The sequence below is a fragment of the Pan paniscus genome, chromosome 1, assembly GCF_029289425.2.
Source record: "Pan paniscus chromosome 1, NHGRI_mPanPan1-v2.0_pri, whole genome shotgun sequence".
In the NCBI taxonomy this organism is placed as follows: Eukaryota; Metazoa; Chordata; class Mammalia; order Primates; family Hominidae; genus Pan; species Pan paniscus.
This window is the reverse complement of record NC_073249.2, coordinates 139,392,132-139,402,024: the sequence shown is the minus strand read 5'-3', so window position 1 is coordinate 139,402,024 and position 9,893 is coordinate 139,392,132. Positions and strand designations below refer to the sequence as shown.

Below are 9,893 nucleotides of genomic sequence, written 5' to 3'. Positions count from 1 at the left end.
ACCAAAGGAAATAATGTGCAAGCAAGATGAGCACCTCTTCAGATGATGTGGGGGAATGTCCACATGGAGATGTCCGAAGGCTCTAATCTGTATATGCAGACGTCATCTCCATCTGTCCAAGTGTGCGGTTGTATGGTTCTACCACCTTCACTGACTTAACCACAATGAGAGATGATTTTCCACCAAATAAATAGCAAAACAAATATCAGATTGTAATTCTGCTTAACAAGTCTGAAAATGCACGAGAAAGACAAACATAATTTAAAGTTGGCATTAGAAAGCTAAGGGTATATAATTTGGAATAGATGATTTTTTTGTGCACATTGTCAAGTTATAGTTTATCTCTGACTTTTATGCGTGCTTTCCCTTTTGGGTGCATTTTCATCCAATACTGTTCCAGATTTATATATGTAATATAACCTAGAGAATGATGTACAGTATGCAATACTGGGATTGTTGGCACTATCCATTTACAATAATAAAAACTTAAAAAGACAAAATGTGATGATAATAGTAAACAAAAAAAATCAATGCTTTTCTAAAAGCTGTTTATTTCTAACTTTTCATTCTGTAACAGTTCTTCTAGTGGATAACAGTTGATTGTTTTAAATCCTTTCTCTTTTTGCCTTTGCTTCCATTTTTTCTTTCTTCTCCTTGGGACCATTAGGTCCCTAACTCCTCAAACATTTCCTTTTGTTTTCATATTTATGATAAGTTTTAAAATTATTACTTTTTCATTGTTAAATCCTCAATTTTTCATATTTTTTGCTATTACCTTTAGTTTTGCTCTCCACATTTGCTGAATGCCTTCAAAGCTCACAGTTCGTTATGCCTTTTCCTCTCGACTTCTTTCGTCAGCTTCCTATTCATTCCCCCCCTTTCTCCCTCCCTGACTCTCTTCTTCTTTTCCTTCTTCCTTTTTTCCCTTCTTTCTACCAGTTTATTTCTACTACTTCCTTTTCTATTTATTTTCCTTAAAATGTACTCTATTGTAGAGATTAACCTGGAAATGCTACAAGCATAACATGTTTTTTTCTTTGAATAATGAGAACATGAGAAAAGTACAAGGCGGTTATAACGAAAATGAAAATAATATTATCCCTGCAAGAAGTATATTATGCAATATTAGAACAAAGCTTTGAATTGCAGTGATCGGCATCTTCTAAAAATGCATAGATACTGGACCACGAAACTGTACTTCTTCCAGGAACCCTTAGTTTGTAAACATGTCATTTTGTCTCAACCTATAAATATCTAAGAATGCTATTAGAATCTGCCAGCTATTATAAATTTAATAAATTTACTTACATTCACAAAATGTTGTGCTGTCTGAATTTGAAGGTTTTCTACGTGGGTTGCTGATGGCCTACTGGTCTTCAGACACCATAGGCACATATCAAAGGCAGCTATATATGTTAGAGCTGTGAAGTTATCTCAGATGTAGAGTGGACATTGAGAATACTTGATGTCAACCCTGGAGTCTAAAATCGGACCCACTCAAGGCATTAGCAGAGGAATTGAGCAAATTGTTTTTCTTTTTTTTAATTTGTGGTGCAGAGATGAGGGCAACCAAGAAGCCACTACTCCTAATTGCTAAATTTTAGCATTAAAATAAGGTAGTTGGGGGAACAGAGATAGCAAAATCAAGGACAGACTATTGGATTTCTTTAGTCTCTTTTTCCTAAAGTTGGGTTGGTAGATCTACTGTGTTGACTCTTTTTATACTTTATTTCAGGGAAAAAGAAGTTGGGAAGTGTGTCTTAGCATGTAGAATGTGTGTGTGTGTATGAAGTTTACTTTTATTAGTATTATTTTTTCTTTGCAGAGTCAGAGTCTTGCTCTGTCACTCAGGCTGGAGTGCAGTGGCACAGTCATAGCTCACGGTAACCTTGAACTCCTGGGTTCAAACGATCCTCCCACCTCAGCCTCCTGAGGAGATGGGACTACAAGCACTCACCACCACGCCTGGCTAATTTTTTTTTTTTTTTTTTTTTTTTGAGACGGAGTCTCGCTCTGCAACCCAGGCTGGAGTGCAGTGGTGCAATCTCGGCTCACTGCAAGCTCCGTCTCCGGGGTTCACGCCATTCTCTTGCCTCAGCCTCCCGAGTAGCTGGGACTGCAGGCGCCCGCCACTGCGCCCAGCTAATTTTTTGTATTTTTAGTAGAGACGGGGTTTCACCGTGGTCTCGATCTCCTGACCTCGTGATCCTCCCGCCTCAGCCTCCCAAAGTGCTGGGATTACAGGTGTGAGCCACCGTGCCCGGCCACGCCTGGATAATTTTTAAAATTTTTGTAGAGATGGTATTTCATTATGTGGCCTGGGTTCAAGCGATCCTCCCGCCTCAGTCTCTCAAAGTGCTGGAATTATGGGCATGAACTACTGCATCGGGCTGTGAAGTTTATTCAAACTCACTGTGGCCTCTAACACTCCCTTGGTTTATAAACCCTTATGCAAGAACTAACGAGAGGTCTAGACTGTGGATGCTTTGGGGGTATGGGTCATAGTCCCTCTCCTAGTTCTTAGTTTGGAGGCAGGTGTATCCCTTTGGTAGTTGGCACGTCAGTCAGCTTTTATCAGAGGAGGTTCTTGTCACAGAAGCTTGTTTCTCACTCTGCTCTGGCTTTAAGACACATGACTGCTCCATAAGACTTCCTCATTTCAGAATCCAGAGTCAGAAGTAGCAGCCCCCATCTGGGATATTGCATTCTTCTGATGGAGAAAAAAAGAACAATAGAAAGATGAGAAAACACACGTGTCGGCCCTTAAAGCTTTTACTCAGGTCAGGGATACCTGACATCTGCTTTTATTTCATTGGCCAAAGCAAGTCACATGACCAAGCCTGAGCCTGGACGGGCAGAGTATACTTCTCCCAACGGAAGAAGTATACATCACACGGCAACAGGTTGGACATGGATATTCTTAAGGGAAAGGGAGTGCATTACTGGGAACAATAATATGATTTCCATATACAATAAATGCTATTGAATTGAATTATAATCAGAAGCAGTTAAATGACCAGTATATTCTATTGATAGCTTGTTAGACACATGAGCGTTAAGATCAATTTTTTCTTTGTTTACCGTCTTCAGCGAGATTCTCTGTATTAGTCTGTTTTCATACTGCTATGCAGAAATACCTGAGACTGGGTAATTTATAAAGAAAAGAGGTTTGGCCAGGCGCAGGGGCTCACGCCTATAATCCCAGCACTTTGGGAAGCTGAGGCTGGCAGATCACCTGAGGTCGGGAGTTCGAGACCAGTCTGACCAACATGGAGAAACCCCATCTCTACTAAAAAATACAAAACTAGCCGGGCGTGGTGGCGCATGCCTGTAATCCCAGCTACTCGGGGAGCTGAGGCAGGAGAATCGCTTGAACCCAGGAGGCAGAAGTTGCGGTGAGACGAGATTGCTCCATTGCACTCCAGCCTGGGCAACAAGAGTGAAACTCCGTCTCAAAAAAAACAAAAAACAAAAAGAAAAAGAAAAAAGAAAAGAGGTTTAATTGACTCACAGTTCTGCATGGCTGGGGAGGCCCCTCAGGAAACTTCCAATCATGGTGGAAGGCACCTCTTCACAGGGCAGCAGGAAAGTGAATGAGTGCCAGCACGGAAATGCCAGATGCTTATAAAACCATCAGGTCTCATGAGAACTCACTCACTATCATCACAAGAACAGCAAGGAGGAAACCGCCCCCATGATCCAATTACCTCCACCTGTTCCCTCCCATGACACATGGGGATTGTGGGGATTACAATTCAAGGTGAGATTTGGGTTGGAACACAAAGCCACACCATATCATCCTCCATTTTCAGGAAGAGTTTAGTAATATTATCTGATTGAGTACTTAGCACTAATTCCACGAATAGATCAGTGATCATGAAATAGTTAAAGAACAAAGATAATATGACATGGTTAAATTATAGAGTGGTGCTTTTTTTTTTTTTTTTTTTTTAGAATCAGAAAGATTTTTGGTGGAGGCCTCAGGCTAGATATTGCTCTACTCTAAATTCTGAGGAGTCTTTTGGAATCCTATTCACTGCAATTGCCACAGAGGGAAGACAACATGATTTTACACATTGTCTTTCCAAGGAACATGCACCAGCTTTTGCAAAGATATGTGTGGCAGCTGAAAAAGACTGAGGAGCTGAAAGTTTGGACCTTCTCTTTTCCTGACAAGGACACTTTCTAGCCCAAGTGCCTGTCTTTCCCAGCACTGAGCAGTTTACCCATGTGTTCTTGAATTAATCTTTCTCCTCCACCACACTCCATGAGGACTGATGTCCTGACACAGGGTAGATGCTCAATAAATATTTGTTAAGTGACTCAATAAATGCTGAGCAGTTGCTGACACGGAGGCTGAGAATTCTCTATGTTGGCGTATCAGTCTTAATAAAGGAAATGACCAACCTGATCTAAATGCTTATGGACTGTACACTAGCATGTGCAATATTGCAAGGGATCAGAAGTCAGGTACCAGGAGAATGAGCATAGATTTAACTCAGCTTCCAAGTGCAAAGAAATTTTAGTTTATCCCAGATCCCATATTGTACTTAGATTTGTATATTAATTGTAGCCTATCGTCTATGGCCATATCTATATTTAAATTATTTAGCTTACTCAGTATATTTCATTACACAACATGCTATTAGCCATTCTAAATTGTTTTCCCTTTTTAGAAAAAAAGCATCCGAATTGTAAAGATTGTTTCTAGCATGGCTTATAAGTTCTAAAATGGATGGAGCTGTGTACAGGTAGTCAGAGAGGGAAGAATCCAAGGTAAATAACATCTCTCCCAGAGTCTACCTGAGCAGGATCTTAGCCCAATTGGGTGATCTTCACCTACACAAACACCTTGCACACAGTTAGCACTCAATAAATATTTGCTGAATTGAATGGGAAAGTTCTATATAGGTAGTGGCCATGGAACAGAAAGGCTAATTCACACCGGGCCCAGAAATCCAGACTGATAACCAGCTGAATATATCTGAACAACTCATTAAAAACCAGGGGAAATGCAGAAGAGTATTTCTTCCCTACCCCATTACTCTGTGGGAAATATAAATGAAATAGATCATTTACATAACGGCATAATGTGCCTAGATATAACAGATTATTTGCATAACTGCATAATGCCACTAATCAGGGAAAAAGCCTTAAATATTTCTGGGATATGAACATACAGAATTATAGAAGGTATGCATATCAACCAATAATCAGAGCCTTCTCTTTTTTGTAACTTGTATCCCAATAGGGAGAAATAAATCTTCTACAGAAGTGAATGAACCACCCCAGCAGCAAGAAGTGAAGCTGGGCATGCTTGGAAGACATAAAACGACATAATCTGGGTTCAGTTTCTCCAAACCACCGTTCTTTCCTGCATAACAAGCAACTAATAGGGACCTGGTTAGTAGAATACAAGAGCAGAGCAAGGCCTTTTGAAAATAATTTCAGGGTGAATAATAAGGAAGGAAGGACAAGGCTGTTCTCTTAGGTATCAATGCCTTACCTTTCTTGTCAATCGTGATAGCACTTTGAGGCAATAGCAGGATAAGGGAAGGGAAAAAAAGCATGGTTTAGTGGGCTTTAATATCTCCCCCCACCCATAACTAGAGTACCTATGCTGTTTTATATTTACCTTAGTGCAAAAGTTCTTTATCATGCACAACTCCACTGAGTTCATTATATTTTTTAATGTATCTCAGACTCATTTCAGATCCTGATTTCCCAGTACAAACTAGAGTAGCAAATATATAATTATTCTCATAAATAACTCAGCACCTTATATTTCAAACAAGTTTTCCCACAAGGCACAAGTGCCCTATATTAAATTCTTTTAAGTATAAGTTGATTAAGGTAAAAATTAGTTGTTATTACCTTATGGACATTTTAGTTTTAGCAGCAATTCAAAGCCAGGTCTATCACAAGTAGATTTGTTGCCGCCCACAGGTATAATCATCAGGAAAATTAATAATCATGTTCAGTATGACTATAAATCATTGTGGTTTAGGCAATTAATTTCTGTAGAAAAATGAAAGATCTATAAGTATTATTACTGTGCAAACTACATGTTGTGAAAACCCAGATCCAACATAGTCAAATTGCAAATGCAGGGTTTCTAATTTCAGAGTGTGATAATATGGGGTCATCAGAGGCAGGAAAGCTGACGATTCTGAATAAATAATGTGGTAATTTTTAGTGGTTTATGAATGTAGCTTTTAGTGCATACAGTATTCAGAACCTCTAACCCAGATGCAGTGGAAACAGTTGCTAATTTCTAGAAAAGGCAGAGAAGCCACTAGAAGAAAATGAACACGGGGATGTTTGAATGAGTCTACCCTCATGGCTTGGCAAATATCCCGAGAATCATAATCCAAGGCATGCTCCTTGCAGAATTGCTTCCAGAAGACTTCTTTTATTCTGATCTGTCTGTTTAGTGTGCAAAGTCAAAGGCCCCTAGTAAAAAATAGTTAACATCCATTCATTTGTGAATACTAACGGTATATCAGACAATCTCCTAGGCACTTATTTTTAAATTTAATTCTCACAACATTAAGTATGTATAATTATCTATATTAATATATGAGGAAATAGGCTTAGAATGGTTAAGCAATTTGTGAAAGTCAAAAAGCTGGGAGATGGTAGAGTCCCAATTCCAAACCCAATTGAGCACCCAAAGTTTATGGCTTCCTTCTCTAAGCTCTTTGTGTTTTTTCCTTACCCTTTCTCTCTCCTTCTCTTTTCCTCTACCTTTTATGTGTCTGTTTTATGACTTTCTTGTTCAGATTCTTTCCTTAATCTTCATGCTTTTGCCTTTTCATGTCTGAGGTCTCCTACCACGCCCATGAGCATTTTGTAGCCAATTAATGGCCCTTAGGCTCAAAAGACTGCAGACCTTTTGTGCAATTATGGCATTGGTAGATGTGATGATTTCAGGAACAACTTCTTTTCCTTTTTAGTTTTAGGTGTTCTCTCTTTTTCCAAGCCTGTCTCAGTCTGTACTTGCCCCGTCGCATCCCACTTTATTACAATTTTCACTATAAGAAGGCATCAAGTCTTTGTTTTATTTGTGTATTACATATCCTAAGGTAGGCTCTGTCTTTATGGATTAAAGACATCATGCAAGTAAAAATGAAGAAGAAAACAGAGAAAAGAAGGAAGAAAGAAAAGAACAGTAAAGAGGAAGAAAGAAAGCAAGAAAGAAAAAATTGTAGAATGACCCCCTCACATTAAAAAAGGTTGGTCACTTTCTAAAAGATTCACCATAGATTTCTTTTCTGTTCTCTTTTTTTTTTTTTTGAGACGAGTCTCCTCTGCCGCCCAGGCTGGAGTGCAGCGGCGTGATCTCGGCTCACTGCAAGCTCCGCCTCCCGGGATCACGCCATTCTCCTGCCTCAGCCTCCCGAGTAGCTGGGACTTAACAGGCGCCCGCCACCACGCCCGGCTAATTTTCTGTACTTTTAGTAGAGACAGGGTTTCACCGTGTTAGCCAGGATGGTCTCGATATCCTGACCTCGTGATCCGCCCACCTCGGCATCCGCCCACCTCGGCCTCTCTAAGTGCTGGGATTACAGGCGTGAGCCACTGCCCCCGGCCGAGCCACCTCTGTTATTTGTTCGGTAATACCTTACCTTATAGAATACGACTTATAGCTAACAATATATTTACCTATCTAACTTATTTGACTCTCAAAACAACTGCATGGAGTGGGTAGAAAAAAGGTCTTATTTCGATTTTTCACTTGAGGAAATACTTTAGACTCTAAGAGATTAAGTGACTTGCTTACGCCACACACAGAGAGGAGAGGTGGGAAAGGAACTCAAACCCAGTTCCTCTGACTCCACAGCTGTGGCTGGTTTGTTCAATTATAGGCACACACTGCTTCTTTGAGATTCGTGTCCTATTAGGTTAAAAATTAACCCAGCTTCTTTCCCCATATTTCTGTTGAAATTTATCTGATTAATGCAATCATAACCCTCCCAATTATTCAATCCAATGGACACTGTTTAATCTTTACCTTACCTGATGTCTAGACTTTAGCGTCTAGGACTACACCTGAAATTTCTTCTGTGTTTCCAGAGACTCTTTTCTGTCCTTTTTCTCCTCCTACATCTCAGATCATTCTTTCTCACTCTCTTTTACTGGTTTATCTTTCTTCTTTATACATTTAAATGTTAATGTATTTTGGCCATTTCTCATTTATGCACACTTCCTGTAAAATCTCTCCTCCTAAAGAGTCAACTAATGCTTATTTACTGAAGGCGAATGTATATTCATTCTTCTAGTCCAGATTTCTCCCCTTAGCTTCATGTCTACAGTTTCAACTGCTAAATGGATATATTCATTTGAATATCAAACAAGCAACTCAAACTCAGTTATATCCCAAACTAAACTTGTCATCCTCCCCACCAATTCCACTTTTCCATCTGCTTCTTACCTTAGTTAACAGTGCCACCATCCAGCAATACTCAGCCCGAAATCAACCTTCAACAAAGGTGAATCACTGAGCTCTATTGGATCTATATTCTAAATATATCTGGTGTTTGTCCCTTCTTCATCCCTGCTAAAGTTCCTTTAGTTCAGGTCCTCGTTGCTTCTGCCTGAATTATTGCAATAGTCATTTAATCAGTTACCCTGCAATATATGTCCATTCAGTCAATCTAATTGACACACAGAAAAAAGAAGCCACAGGTTATGCCTGAGTCCTCAAGCACTAGCTACATTTTGATTTTCTACCCCCAGTGAAGAAAGGGTATCAGGAGCATGGAGAAGCCTAACATGAGTGGGAAAGACATCATCATCTTGACTAAGTCTCTATGCAGAGAGACTTTTTTATCCAAAGCATGACCCCAAGCCATCCCCTAAACCCAACTACTGTGGTCCATAAGTGCTTATCATTTTTTACCTTGCTTTTTAGCACACAACACCTCTAAGCATTGTGTTATTTATGTTCTACATTAACCTTCAAGACCTGAGGGATCCTGTCATCTTCAGTACTATTTCTCAGGGCTGAGAAGAGTTCCTGGCTCATAGGAAGTGTGAGAGAAATGTGTATCAGTTGACATCCCTTCAGAAACAGAAAGCACACTTAAACTGGACAATTAAAGAAGATTTAATAGGGGGCCATTTTCCAAGGTGTGGACAGAGTTTAGGCAAAGTGACAAAAGGTCAGGTGGTCCTGTAGGCTGGTAACAGCCAGAAGCACTTCCACTCCTCGGTGAAGGGGTGAGGGAGGAAATCATGGAGAAGGCCGGAACTGGGAGGAAAAGCTGATAAGAGAAGCACATGACTGGAGCTGTGGCCTGCAGTAGAGGAAAAAACCAACCTGCACTGGGAGCCAATCCAGCAGAGAAAGTGAGAGGAAAATGTCCTGACCTCACTGTCATCTTGCCTTCCAATTTCCTGCCCTCCCCTCATTGCCCTAACCTAGTTGGAAGCCAAGACAGCAAGGGAGCACATGAATTTGGTCTACAGTCCATGAAGATTGCCTTGGCGGGGACACGGTAGCTTGGAGAAGGATGGAAACAGATGTGGGGAGGCATGTGGAATATTTTGGCATCTGTGTTGTAGGTGAATGAATGAAAGACAAGGTACGAGTGATCATCTTAAGTCTGTTCTAATATGCGTAAAAATAGCATGTCACTCAAAACTGCATCCATTTAACTATTATTAAAAAATTGCTTTATATGAAACTTCCACCCAATGCATATACACTGTGGCTGAGCACTGTTTCATCAGTGTCCTGCTTACCCTGGCAGCAGCTCTTCTTAGATGCAGAATAACTTTTGGGCTCATTAGCCTGGCACACCAAGGGAATCATGATTGGACCCCACTCCTTTTCCAGGCTTACTCCCTCTTGCCCTGAGCACTCTGCCCTTGCCTGCCCAGTGCTTTGG

At 40.3% G+C, this 9,893-nt stretch overlaps 1 long non-coding RNA gene across 1 annotated transcript; it reads right to left on the bottom strand.

Moving 5' to 3' along the window:
• Window positions 1–249: 249 nt before the first annotated feature.
• On the bottom strand, window positions 250–6,014 carry LOC117977396 (uncharacterized). The gene is made up of 3 exons (XR_004668525.3): window positions 5,875–6,014; window positions 5,507–5,529; window positions 250–2,710 (listed from the first exon to the last, which is right to left on the bottom strand). It is a non-coding gene; the product is annotated as an uncharacterized LOC117977396 (long non-coding RNA).
• Between the last annotated feature and the right edge of the window lie 3,879 nt (window positions 6,015–9,893).